The 14404-nt window shown below is 35.3% G+C and overlaps 1 protein-coding gene and 1 pseudogene across 4 annotated transcripts in view; both read right to left on the bottom strand.

The window, feature by feature from the left end:
• Nucleotides 1-14404, bottom strand: part of CSMD3 (CUB and Sushi multiple domains 3) — a gene marked incomplete at both ends in the record, with an annotated part of 1156743 nt that overhangs the window by 881435 nt on the left and 260904 nt on the right. The window lies entirely within an intron of this gene.
• On the bottom strand, nt 1329-1719 carry LOC308262491 (peptidyl-prolyl cis-trans isomerase NIMA-interacting 4-like; annotated as a pseudogene). Its single transcript has one exon. The product of its transcript is annotated as a peptidyl-prolyl cis-trans isomerase NIMA-interacting 4-like (transcript).

Genomic DNA, 14404 nt, shown 5'->3' with positions numbered 1-14404 from the left:
TTTTATGTCTCTACTTAAATGTGCTAAGGACACTTTACTCTTAAAAATTTTACTGTACTACTAATTTTACCCTATGCCATTTCCACAATTGCAAAGCGCTCTCTCTCTCTCTCTCTCTCTCTCTCTCTCTCTCTCTCTCTCTCTCTCTCTCCCTCCTCTCTCTCTCTCTCTTCCCCTAATTTTGTAGTATCTACTGAAGTCACCAAAAATCCAAGAGAAAATTGAGACCAATAATCTACTTTCCCCTTCTCTCTTTTAACATCTCTATTAGTAGGTATATGGTGTTTCATACTTTCCTATCTTTTATTTTATTAACTGTCTTGCTTATATCAATGCCATAATAATAAAAAGAAGAAACTAAGGCAAATAAAAAATAAAAATGATAAGTTAAAGGTGGGTAAAGTCAGTGTACCACATATATAATGTAAAGACTTTTATTACTTGATAAATAAATTCCACATCTTAAGAATCATTTTAAAGGAGTAAACATGTTTGAATTATATAAGATACACTCTCCGTATGGTACATAGGCACAATTATTTACTTTACTGAAAATCAAATTTTTTTTCTCATGTTATCCATCAAGAAGTCACTGAAAAGAATAGAAATACTTTATAGGAAACATTGCATGAGACCGTTTCTTACTATCTCCCTCAAGTAAACAAGTTCAATAAAATGATCCTATTGAGTTCATTCCACTGACCATAGTAAGTAATTCTTTTCCCAGTATTCTTTGTTTTTCAAAACTGTATTTTTATTCTCAGTGCAATGTTTAATAAGTGAAGGGAGACTAAGAACTGGGAGTCATATTCCTTGAAAAGCTCTTATATTGCAAGTATTTGGTATATCCTATTCAGTCAGTAGTGATCAATAAGGTTGATCACAGGTTGTGATGATTGTATAGCCTAATAAGGATGCTTGCCTGAAAAGAGAGCTTGTCCTATCAGGGTTTTGTCACATGTATCATCTCTCATTTTTCTTTGCACCTCTGTGCCCCTGTATTACTGCTGTCTCACCTATGGAAATAATAGATACTTCTGTCAAAAATGTTCCCTTCCACTCAGACTTTTCTATGAATTTTTGCAAGAATTATATTTCTTTATTTTTTTTTTTTTTGGTGGTACTGGGGTTCCTGGAAGCCCTTCTACCTCCAGGCTACACTCCCAGACTTATTTTATATTTTTGAAACAGGGTCTCTTAAGCCAGCGTGGCTGGCTATGAACCTGCGCAATCCTCCTGTCTCTGCCTCCCAAGCGCGGGGATTACAAGCGTGCTCTACCACGCCCGGCTTAAGAATTATATTTCAAAAGTACATATTTTATATGATTCTATTTTCTCCCTTCAACCATAATAATATGATATCCAAATTTTGTTTTCACTGGCAGCTCTGTATACACAGGCTTATCCATCCTACTTACAGGCAAATGCTGCTTCTTGAAATGGTCCCACCATGGACCCTCTGGTCATCCAATCCAAGTCACCCCCTTGCCTGGCCTTATCTTCACTATATTCTGTGGCCACCTCACTGAATCTCATTCCAGACTTTAACTTCTCCATGGCTTCTATGATTTTGCCGTGTTTTTCACACAAAATGTGTCGGACCTTTACTGTATTGCCACCAGCTTGGGGACCTTGAGCCTTCTTATCAGCACTGTCACTCCCAGAGACTGCTCCACCTTTTACCCCTTTTCCGAAACCACTTTTTCCCTTGGGTGGCATCTTCAAAGTTGAACTCTCAACTGCTTTGGCAACCAGAAAATGCCCTCTCAGGCCCTATGGATGTGTCCTAAGCAAATGCCTCTCAAAAATACATACTTTATCATGCTGTTGTCTTCAATATCGTTCAGTTCAGTGACTGAAAATCATAAGGCTAAAGATAATCTTCAGTGCCCTACAAATCCATTCTGAAACGTGTCTCTTTCTAAACATAGCATACTATTCCATGTCTTTGTCTTTGGTTTTGAGTCTTTGTTCTCATTCTGATTCCAGAAGTCCTTCATCTTTCATGAAATAACTCTTGAATATATTCTTACATGAGGAATAAATAACTACATAACTTATTTTCTGGAGAAATGTTTTTTGAAATTGAAAGAACATACAAAATTAATACATGACAACCTCAAGTAGAATCCTGCAGCATCCCGGCCCACTGGCTTGGATGATCCTCCTGTTTAATGCCATCTTCATGCATATATGTATATAATAGTATTTGTCACATACATGTTTGAACCCAATCCTAGACAAAAAGTTTCTTGATATTTACATCAACAGTTCAAATAATGGTTAGGAGGCTAAAGGAAGTTGTCAAAATAGAGATGATATTTAAAGCTACTTGGTTTTATTAGAACATATTATAAATGAGTGTGGTTATAGAAAAGTACAGAAGAGGATGGAAAAAGAAACAAGAGAGAAATAAATAGTAATAATAAACAGCAAAGAAGCACAGACAGAGTGAAAAGCAACATGAAATTAAACTACCACAGTGATGGTTTTGTGAAATTAAGTGAATAAATGGTTTCAATACGAATACTAAGACTCTGATACGGGATTTGGCAACTTGCTTGTCACTGGTCATTTTTAGTTATTGGGTGAGTTTTGGAGAACTACTTGAGAGAAAGGGGATGAAAATGAGTTAGGGAATAATAACCATGCATTTAACAAAGAGGTATAGCAAAACTGGAAACTGAAATGAAGTAAAATAGAAAATGTTGTTTCATAATTAATTTAAAGTGTGTATAAAATGGTGCCAATATCCAACTCAGAGAAAAAAAATCAAAGGTGTAATACATTTTCAGTATTCTGATGTTTCAATATAATTATTCCCTTTATAGTACTGATGCACTTTAAAGTTGAAGGCATGGGAATGTTACAACTCTTCAAATTAACTAAGCTTTATTTATTGTTTAATCAATTTTGTTACACTTAGTTTGTTCAAATAAGTAGCATAGCTGAGAAATTTGAAACTGGGCTTCTTACCTAGTCAGTCTGGCTCTATAGTCCCATATTACAAGGGCAGAATTAGAAAATCAGAGAAGAGAAACTTTGGACTTTTTTTCTGAGGCCTTTTAATGTACTAGGGGAAAAATTGGAAGAGTCATCTAATATTCATTTTCTCACACACATAAATATACATATATGCATGAAAAGTATAATAATGCATACATTTGAGGCTATATGATACACCTATATTTAAAATATATTAAATTCTATTAAATGTAAATCTGTATTAGAAAGTTGACGATAATGGATAAAAAAAAGTCATAGTGTGGGATTAGTAAGTATAGTTTTGATGAAAAAATAAGACTTGAGATGAATTGTCCAGTAAATGATAAAACAGAGTATTTAAATAAAAGTAAGAGCAGAAAGACAAGGAAATGAAATAATAATTGGGTTAACTATCCCGCTCTTTTTTATGTTGTTGATAATATTGCCAACTTTATTTTGTACAATTAAAAAATGAATGCTGGGCGTGGTGGCGCACGATTGTAATCCCCGCGCTTGGGAGGCAGAGACAGGAGGATCGTGCAGGTTCGAAGTCAGCCGCGCACTCTGCCTTAGAAACCCTGTTTCCAAATAAAACTGTAAAAGTAGGTCGGGGAGTGTATCCCGGAGGGAGAAGGGCTTTCAGGAACCCCAGTACCACCAAAAAATAAAATAAAATAAATAAAAAATGAAAGAGGATGTTGGTTGCCCTTGCAGGCCTCAGTTCTATCTGCCTTTCCCCAACACACATTGTCTCTGTTCCCAATGAGATCAGAAAATTCTCTCCCCAGAGTTGGGCGTGGTGGCACACACTTGTAAACCCATATTTGGGAGGCTGAGACCTGAGGATCCAGGTTCAAGGACAGTTACTTAGTGAGGCCCTTTGCAACTAGTGAGACCCAGTTTCAAAATAAATAGTAAAAAATAGGACTGGAGGTAGAATGCCCTTGGGTTTCAGCCCCAGTACTGCAAAAAAAAAAAAAAAAAAAAAAAAAAAGAAAGAAAAGAAAATTTTCTCTTACTAGCACAAGTGAGTCCCACTTTTTCATTTTTTCCCAGTTTTTCCATACATGTCTCATTCCCTAATTACATAAAACCTTAACTATTGCTTCCAGAATTATCTGTTATTGTTTCCCTTGAGAATGTATTTCTGACTTCTACGTCAAGTGTCTCGGTCAACATTTTTACTACTGTAATTCAAAGGACTGACCACACAGCTTAGAGAAAGAAAGACTTATTTGCTCACAGTTTTTGGAAATTTTAGAGGTTCATTCCATGTCAGGCTGGGTCAGCAGGGCTCAGGACATAGTGGCAGGAAACAGAGAAAGGAAGAGCACAAGGGCTGTGCTCTCACATCATAGGAGCCAGAAGCAGAGAATGAGTAAGAGGAAGAGAACCATACATAATCCCCAGGAATATTCTAAATCCAAACCATTATACCAAATGACAATAGCCCACTGATACTGGGATAGCCCTATCACACTGCTTTATTTATCAAGATACCATAGACTCTTTAATGGCTGAGCTGTGCCTTACCCTTCAATTCCTTCTGACTAGGAAAGTGTTTTGCTCCTTGGGGTATTCAATTATTATTTATGAAGAGGACATGACTGAATAAAGATTTACATAGTAGACATAAGAGTAGAAATTAGAGTTCTTAAATCATATGTTAATAGTCACCCGCTATGGCCACTTGAATATCTCATAAGCATTGCAAGCTTAACATCAACAAAATAGGGTCATAGTTTTCTTCCACATTTGTTTTTATATATTTTCTTAAACATTCATGTATTTAATATTTATTGAGCACTCAATGCATGCCAAGGTATACTTGAACATTCAGGGACCACCGGCATCATCAACTACTCTGTTTTTTAAATAAGAACCCCGTGTATTTTCTATTTTTCTCAACCCAATTTCTTTATAACTGTGTCATCAGAATTTCTATTTCTAATAAATCTTGAATATGTCAGTTTCTCCACATCACCAGATCGCTCCTTTAATACAAACTGTCATTTAACTAATCATTGTATTCTACTCCTGAATTGTATCCTTACGTAAATTCTAATCTTTTTTTAAAATTATACCCCATGCTGCAGAAAGATTGGTTTTAAAAAATAAATCAGAACACAGTATTACCCTCTCACAAAGCTATGGCAGTATTTAGAACAAAATCTTAATTTAGATTCTATAAATCTCAATGATCTCTTTGACCTGGTTCTCCAATTTTGCTTCATCTATCTTGCTTTTATGTCCAACCCTGCCATTTTGATTATGTTTTGAATCTGGAATATACCTCCTACTACACACACACAGACACACACACACACACACACACACACACACACACACAAAAGCTCACATATTGGTAAAGTAGCATATCAGAGCTGAAAAATTGCATCACGAGGACTCTAATCTCATCAGTGAATTAAACCATTGATGGATCAATAATCTGGATTTACTGAGTTGTAAAAAGGCAAACAATATATCTAGAGTAGCTGGGTCACTGGAGGACATGGCCTGAGACTATGTTAATCCCCAGTCCCTTCTTCTTTTGCTGGCTCTCCCCACTTTCTGGCTAACATAAGCTAAGAAGCTTTCTTCTTCCACACACATCTGCCATGATAATGGCATATGTGGACTGTTGAATATAGAAATAATAATAAAAATTCATAATGATTATATTTGATGCAGAGTCCAATTTTACATATATTTTGAAGTTGTCTTTTGCATAAACTTTACCACTAGAAATTCTGTGATTGCCATTCAATTGACTTGATGTAGCTTTTATATTTGATGGTAAATATGCCTTCCCCACTTAGAAGATACAGAGTAGCATCCAGGGGATAGAAGTCATGGGTAGGATAGCATTGGAAATTTTTTCCAAGACTTAGGGAATACATCTCTATTTTCCTTCTGAGGTTCAAAAATAAAGAATGGACCTAATCATGAAAGTACATGAACAAGACTCTCAGGTTTTCCTGTTCATTTGAATTAAGAATAAGAAAGGATTTCTGGCCAATCTTATCAACATGGCAACCAGATAGAGTTGTGCTCAAATCGTAGTCATTCAACAAATGTTTATTAGTTAAGATGAAGCCTGTGTTAGACATTAAAGATAGAAAGATGAATGAAGCTTGGTAATCTTAAGAAGTTCCGTGTTCAGTAAGGAATTGTAAATTGAAGATAAAACACAGGAGAGTATGGAAATTCCAAGGAGTAGCAGTTATCCCTAGGAGGCTTCATGGAGAAGTATACTTATGTATATTATAATGAGCCATTAAAAGATGACTATAATATTAAGCAACATTTTTAAAGGGATAGAGGTGGATAAAGATAATAAAAACCAGAAAATTAAATTGAAAACAAATCTTAAAGTAGAAATTTAAATCGAAATCTTGAAATAAAATAGAAATGAAGTTACATATTGACCTTGCTTTATATTTATACTAGAGAAATTTCTCAAGACTAGAACCCCCAAGCAATCTAGCAATCCTGTTTCTGGATGTATATACCGGCTGTTTGAACCTGTGATCCTCTTGTCTCAACTTCTCAAATACTGGGATTTTACATGTATGCTTCAGAATGACTGGTTTATAAAAAGAAAAAAACTGAGTCACCAACATAAGTGCCAAACAGAAAATTATAAAACATTTAGAGTAAAAGTAACAGGATATCTTTAGGATCTTTAACTCTGTGAAGTGTTAGACATGACACCAAAATATAATTTATAAATTTAAAAAATTGATAAACTGAACTTCAAAATTTAGACAAAAAGTTTATTTTGCAAAAGTCCCAATTAGAAAGATGAAGGACAAGAAATGTGTGCATACCATATATACACCAAAGAGAATGATCTGTAATATATAAAATTCTCAAAACAGTAAAAATCATTTGAAAAGGATCATGCCCTGAGGCAAGGCCAGTGTTGGGGCTTTCGAGGCCGGGATCAGAGCCTGCCGAGGGGTTAGGACAGTGCTGGGGCCAACAGGGCCGGGATCGGAGCCTGCCGTGAAGCAAGGCCAGTGCTGGGGCCTCCGAGGCCGGGATCAGATCCTGCTGAGGGGTTAGGCCGGTGCTGGGGCTACTGGCCGGCATCGGAGCCTTCTGTGAGGTAAGGCCGCTACTGAGCCCTCTGAGGCCGGGATCAGAGCCTGCCATGAGGCAAAGCCAGTGCTGGGTCCTCCAAGGCCGGGATCAGAGCCTGCCGAGGGGTTAGGCCGATGCCGGGTCCATCGGCTAGCATCGGAGCCTGCCGTGAGGAAGGCTGGTGCTGGGGCCTCTGAGGCCGGGATTGGAGCCAGCTGAGGTGTTAGGCCAGTGTCAGGGACAGCGAGACCAGAATCTGGGCTTCCCATGAGGCAAGGTCGCTGCTTGAGCCAGCGAGGTCTGGATCAGTCCACTGGGTAGCCAGGCCACAACTGGGGCCATCAAGAGTGGGATCGGTATTTGCAATGCAGCATGCACAGAGAAATATCGCAGAAAATTAAAACCAGATGCTTCCCCTAATCAGCAATAACTAGGAGGAAAGGGACAACGGGAAGTGGTCGAGCTATAGAAAGGGCCCTATAGTGAAGCAATTAAGGTGACCAATCAGAGGGTATGGAATAAGGGAGGATGAAGCCTCTTTAAAAAGCAAGAGGTACATAAACATATGTATCAAAGTTAATTACCAAACAAGCATGGGATCTAGGGAGGGGGAGGGAATGGGATGGGGACTGGATGAGGGCTAATTGGATGATGTGTGCTTGTATATCCTCTCAAATCTTGTATTCCAATGTGATGTATGATTACAATGCACCAATAAAAATAAATTTAAAAAATCATTTGAAAATGGCAAAAAGTCATTAAAATATATCTCACTGAAAATTATATATGAAAATAAATACATACAAAGCTATTTAACATATTTAGCCATTCAAAAAGCACATTAAAACCACAATGAAGTAACACTACACAGCACTATATAAATATCAAAATTAATACAATAAATGATAGTCACAATACCAAATGCTGGGGAAGAGAAAAAAGTAACTCAAATCACTCTCTTACTGATAGTGAAAATCTTAAAATTATGCAACCACTATGGAAAACAATGTGTATTTTTTAAACAACAAAACTAAACATACAGCTGAGCACAAAAGGGAGCACAAAAGGTTATCTTTTGTGTGTGTGTGGGTCTGGGGATGGAACCCAGGAGCATTCAGCCTCCCAGCTATACCCCCTGCCTTAATTATTTTTTTATTATTCTTTATTTTGAAACAGGGTCTCACTAAATTGCAGAGAGCCTCACTAAGTAGCTGAGGCTGTCCACGAACCGTGATCCTTAGGTTGAGTCTCAGCTTTCCAAATGCTGGGATTACAAGCCTGTGCTACCATGCCCGGCTCAGAAGGTTATATTTACACAGAAACCTATTTACCTAATAGCTGAAACTATAAACAATGAAGATGTCTTTCAATACTTGAGTGGATAACTAAACTGCAGTACATCCATGCCATAGAATACTACTCAGCAACCTAGAAAAACAAACTATGGGTAGAATTGGCTAGGCAGCAATGTGAGTGAATCTCCAGAGAATGTTGCTGAAAAAAAAATATCAATTTTAAAGGGTTACAAGTTTTAGGTTTCCATTTATATAGCTTTCTTGAAATTGCAGAACAGATCAGTGGTTATGGGAGGATAAGTAGAGGGCAGAGTTTGGTAATCAAAGGGCAATACACAGTATCTTGTGGTGATGGAAATGTTCTGTATTTTTATTGTATCAGCATTTGAATATGACAAATATTCCATTTGTCATATTGTACTACATGCTATAAAACATCTTTGGGAGAAATTACGTTCAGAGCACATGAAGTCTCTCAGTAATTTTTCTTATAGCTTCATATAGATCTAAAAATATCTCAAAATAAAAAATTAATTAAAACACAATGTAATAATAATTTTTACCACATGCCTTTAAAAGTCCATTCTTTGGCAAGGCAATCTGGCACATGCCTGTAATTCTTGAACTTGAGAGGTTAAGAAAGGAAAATCATAGGTTAAAGGCCATCCTCACCAGTTTAGGCTTTTTATCATAACTTAGTGAGACCCTGGTTTCAAATTAAAAAAAAAAAATAAAAATCAATCAGTAAGTCAAACATGAGAAAGAAGGAGAGGGAAAGGAGTGGGGTGGGAATTGGGAAATAAGTGGTGTGTGCATGTGTGCCTCACACTCTTGTCACCCATTAAGATGTATGACTATAATGTACCAATAAAAAAATTAAAAAACTAGGTCAAAGAAAATTATTATTGAAAAATAGAAATGACTGTGGAAATTATTTATTTGGAGATAGAAAAACTGAGTGATGATAATGCTGGGCTCTGTTTGATACAGGAAAGTCTGAGAACATATATCAACTGAGGTGATATTTAGAAGGGTGGGATGGACACAGATGACTTATTAGGTGTCTGAAGTTGCTGGAGCCCAGAGCTCTGGGTTACCTCATAGATACACCCCATCCCTATTTTCCAGGCCAAGATGTTAAATAGAAAGTGTCTAAGTGCAAAAGTGAGCATATGATTAGGAGATGAATTCATGGAACAAAAGGAATGGTTGGGTGGCCAGAATGGTGTAAAATGAGAGCAAAGTAGCAGGACATAGACCAGCAAGTTCACAGGAGCTGCAGACTAGGCAGAATTTTGAAGGTTGTTGCTTAGAAATTTGAAGGCTACTTCTAAGGCATGACTTTTACCAAGTGAGATGAAATTAAATTATAGGGTTTTGATGTGTCTTAAATAATTTGTTACAGTAATATTGTCATGTAATTCTTTCTTCATGATAATTTCCACACTTCTTTTTGAATATGTGTGCAAGTGTCAATCAAGACATCAACTTATGCTTAAAGGGGCTTGTTAAATATATGAGCCTTTTGCCAGCTGACAGAAGAATTCTGTTTTCTTCTAAATTCTCCAATATTTTATCTTAACTGTTCACACGGAATATTTTACTGTTTGACATGCATTATAATTATGAAGACATATTTTTGACTAAAATATAAATTGAAAGCAATGATAGTATCATATTTATCTTGGTACTAAATTCAGCATTACAGTAGTATTTCTGAACATGTTTACTTAATAAATTGTAGTAAATTAATGAGTAAAGGTAATGATATTAAAAGTATTGAAAACAACCTATTTATTAATTTTCAATGTTTCTTCTCACGAGGATGTAAATACTTGGTATCTTCTGTTCACTCTAGATATTCATTTTATTTTCTTTCTTTTCTTTATTTCAGTTTTTCTTTTCTTCTTTTTTTTTCCTATGTACTGTTGAGAAATGAATCCAGGGGCACTCTTCCTCTGAGCTATCAATTCCCCCAGATCTATTTAAGTTTTTTATTTGAAAAGAGAGTCTCATTAATATCTCAGAGACTTGCTAAGTTGTTGAGACTGGTCTTGAACCTGTGATCCTTCTGACTTAGCTTCCCAAGTACTGAGATTACAGGCATACATCATCTCTCCCAGCTGTACCCATTTCTAGAACAGTACATTGTCCATTAATTAATAAAATATGTTAAAACAATGAATAAATACCTTAATTTTACTGATAGCAAACTGAGTCCCTAAAATATTAAGTGACTACATGACTACTTTTAGTCACACAGATATGGTTAGTAAGACAAAATCCAAGAACAACAAATTTATGATATAATTTCATTATAAGTATTTATTCACCATTTTAATAAGTTATTCAATACAAATTAAATTCTTATTATCATCAAACCAGGGCCAAATATTCTGAGGAGACCTATTTTATTTTTCAGTAAAAATACCTGGTAAGCACCATAAAATAAAAATATATTAAATTACTCATTTTTTAATTTACCCAAAAATAATTAAATATCTATTATATATAATATACATATAACATAAATATATATAATATAAAAATATATTAGTGCAGATAAAAGGAAGGGCTCAAGAGCTAAATAACAAAAGTTGATTTGTTTTTTATAGTCAAACATGTAGTTATATGAAGGAGAGCATACACAGCATGTGTCAGCTTCAACATGACTATATATTGTCTGGGAGGTAGAAGGTGATTCTTTTTCCATGTCATTTGAATTGTGTCTCTGAGATCTTTGCCTATCATCATCTCTGGAGAATTGAGAACACTATCAGGGGATAGCTTATCAACAAGTCTTTTGCTTAACTTTATTGCACAACATACAAGAAAACAAAATTTTAAAAGTCTAACGGGAATTCATAAATAATGAAAAATTTAATTTCAGATTTGAGGACCTGATTTGAATAATTCCTAATATCAGATGTTCTCTTTTCAATATTAGAAGAAAACAAAGAATATGGATTCACAGGGAAAAAGAGCTAAGCTCTTACAGAGAACTTAAACAAATTTCAATAAACAAAGTAAGACTGGGATATAATACATGCATGTGAGAAAGATCTGGTCATAAAATTAGGAAAGTATTATAGCAAGCTGACTGATTTATTTATAATGTCTATATATGTGAAATATTTATTGATCTTTAATTATATGAAAATCTTGGAATTATATAGTATTAGTAAGGGAAGAGATTACATAATCTATAAGTCTTCAGAAAAATTAAGTTATAAGGAATAAAAGGTGTTCCCTGCTTAATGGTAAGATAGCAGCCAAGGTCAGAATCATTATGAATTTAATTGATAGCTAAATTGGGCTTACTGTACTTAAAAGATGATATTCAAAATTGAACATTTTTACTGGACACTCCTGGAACAGTTAGTTATATCACATAACAAAAATAACATGAAACATTTTATATTTTATTGCTGAAGAAGCCTGATTATTTAACTATGAATCCTAAGCATGATTAAAACCACTCATTAGTAAATAAGCTAGAGCTTGCATATGCTAGTGTTTTTTTTTAAATAGGAAATAAAAAAGGAGCCTTTCTTAAAAAAAATAAAAACGGAAATGAAGAGGAGCTTTCTATAAATAATGATAAGCTGATATTTTTAGTTTAGTTTATAATGATTTACTGATATATGTAGGAGACAATGAAGCTAAAAACAAAGAAGAGATAGAATCAGTCCTCAATAACTATATGTTTTATAAAAATTATGATCTGCTACTTCGATTTTGAGCCTTAAACAAATAATTGTCATGCATTTTTTTCTTTAAACACTCACTTCTTTTTACCTTCAAGATATGTTAGATCTTGGATCCAACTTGGATCTTTTTTGGATCTTTTTTCTTGGACCTTCCTATTTTATACTCCACCACCTCTGGATACAGTTCAGAATTCATTTCTCTTCCCATTCCATGTTCGAAATCTCTCCAAGTTTACAATTTCAGTTCACACTTCCTTGCTCGTTTCTGAGTGCCAAATCAATATAACTTACTCTTTCTGTTCTTTGTTTGCTTGCGGTTTTACTTTCTCACTTGAATGCTTCAAAGTTATCTCAAGATTAAAATGCACAAAATAAACTTTTCTGGTTCAAATCTGTTTCTCTTCCAATATTCCTCATCTCAGTGAATGGCTGGTTGGTCCTCAACCTGTGTATCTTTCTTGATAACTCTTCATTATTCATGAACAATTCCCATTTCTGTTAATGATTTTCTCAAACATATCTCAAACCTAGCGCGTTGCTACCTCTCCCTTTGACTACTCTTGTTCAAGTCATTAATATCTTTTGTCAGAACCACTACAATCATCTTCTTGCATCCCTCTAGTCCTTGTATTCTGGGCTATAAAGTCTTCTTTGAAAAATGTAATACAAGTCTATCCTAGAACACCAGCATACCCCCTTCTTTCCCAAACTATTTAATGTTTTCCAATTATTCTTTGGATAAAATTGAAAAAGGAAGGAGGAAAAGACACCTTGCAGTACCCTGAAGCATAGTCTCTCGCTAATCAATTTTATACTCATATCTTCATTCCCTGTCAAACAACTTACTCTGTCCAAATGTACTACATTATTTTAGTCTTAAACAAGTACCAAATAACTTTGTTAATCTTGTTGTGCATCACATCATCCCATTTGCTTACAATGCTCCTTTTATCACTCTGTATCTCTTCCTCGTGGCCTTTAGCTCTTTGACTTTAGAGTTTTATTAGCACAACATAATTTGACATCATAGTGAAATTCAAAGTGATACATTGATATGTGCACAAACATTTCTTAGTGTGTTTTCCTTCACATTCAACCCTCTACCTACCTCCTTCCTTGTACATACTAGTGAGATTGGCAGTGATACCTTCATCTATGAAGGTAACATTATTTGGAGTGTTTCCTTCCTCAAGCCTTTGTTTCTCCTCATTCCTCTATTCCCTCCCCTGATCTCTTTCCACTCTTACTGGTGTCTCCCATCATTTTTATGAAGTCCCCTTTGCTTCATATTTTCCCTCCAATGTTTACATATGAGAAAAATACACGATCCTTGACTTTCTGAAATGGGCTGTTGTAACTTAATGTTCTCTTCTACTTTTTGTTTTCCTACAGGTGACATTAATGTTATTCAACTATATAACTGAGTAAAACTTCATTGTGTGTTATATGCCACATTTTCTTCACCCATTCATCAGTTGACAGACTGATTCCATAATTTAGCTATTGTGCATTGTGCAACTATAAATATAGGTATGCATGTATCATTATAGTATAGTAATTTTATTTCTTTTAGAAAGATACCAAGGATTGGTATGAAAGGATCATATGGTGATTCTATTCCTGGTGTTTTGACAACCTGCCATACTGGTTGTACTAATTTACAGCCTCACCAACAATGTATAAATGTTCTTTTCTCTACATCCTTACCAGAGTTTATTATTGTTTGTGTTCTTGATGATTGCCATTCTAACTGTAGAGAGACAGAATCTCAATTTGTTTTTGATTTGCATTTCCCTCATTGCTAGTAATGTGGAACACTTGTTAAGATATTTGTTGGCCACTTTGAAAACATGTCTTCAGCTCAATTGCCCATTTTGATGAAATTATTTGGACTTTTTTTTTTTTTGGTGGTACTGGGGGTGGAACGCAGAGGCTTTCAACTTCCGGGCTATACTCCCAGACCTATTTTATATTTTTATTTGGAAACAGGGTCTCACTAAGTTGCTGAGAGCCTCACTAAGTAGCTGAGGCTGGCTTTGAACCTGTGCGATCCTCCTGTCTCAGCCTCCCAAGCACGGGGATTACAGGCGTGCGCCACCACACCTGGACTTTTTGGGTTATTTTTGATGTTTGGTTTTATTTGAGTATAGTTAAGTTCTTTGATATATATAGTCCAGATATAGTACTCTCTCAGAGAAGCAGCTAGTGAAGATTTCTTTCTGTTCTGCTGGTTACTTTTCATGTTCTTGATTATTTTTTTTCTATGAAAATGTTTTTAATTTGGCAATGTTCTGCATTGATTCATTTTATTTCTTGAGTTTGGGGTCT

This window comes from Muscardinus avellanarius (assembly GCF_963383645.1).
Source record: "Muscardinus avellanarius genome assembly, chromosome: 4".
NCBI lineage: Eukaryota > Metazoa > Chordata > Mammalia > Rodentia > Gliridae > Muscardinus > Muscardinus avellanarius.
Note: the sequence above shows the minus strand (reverse complement) of the source record. Positions and strands in the feature narration are given on the sequence as shown.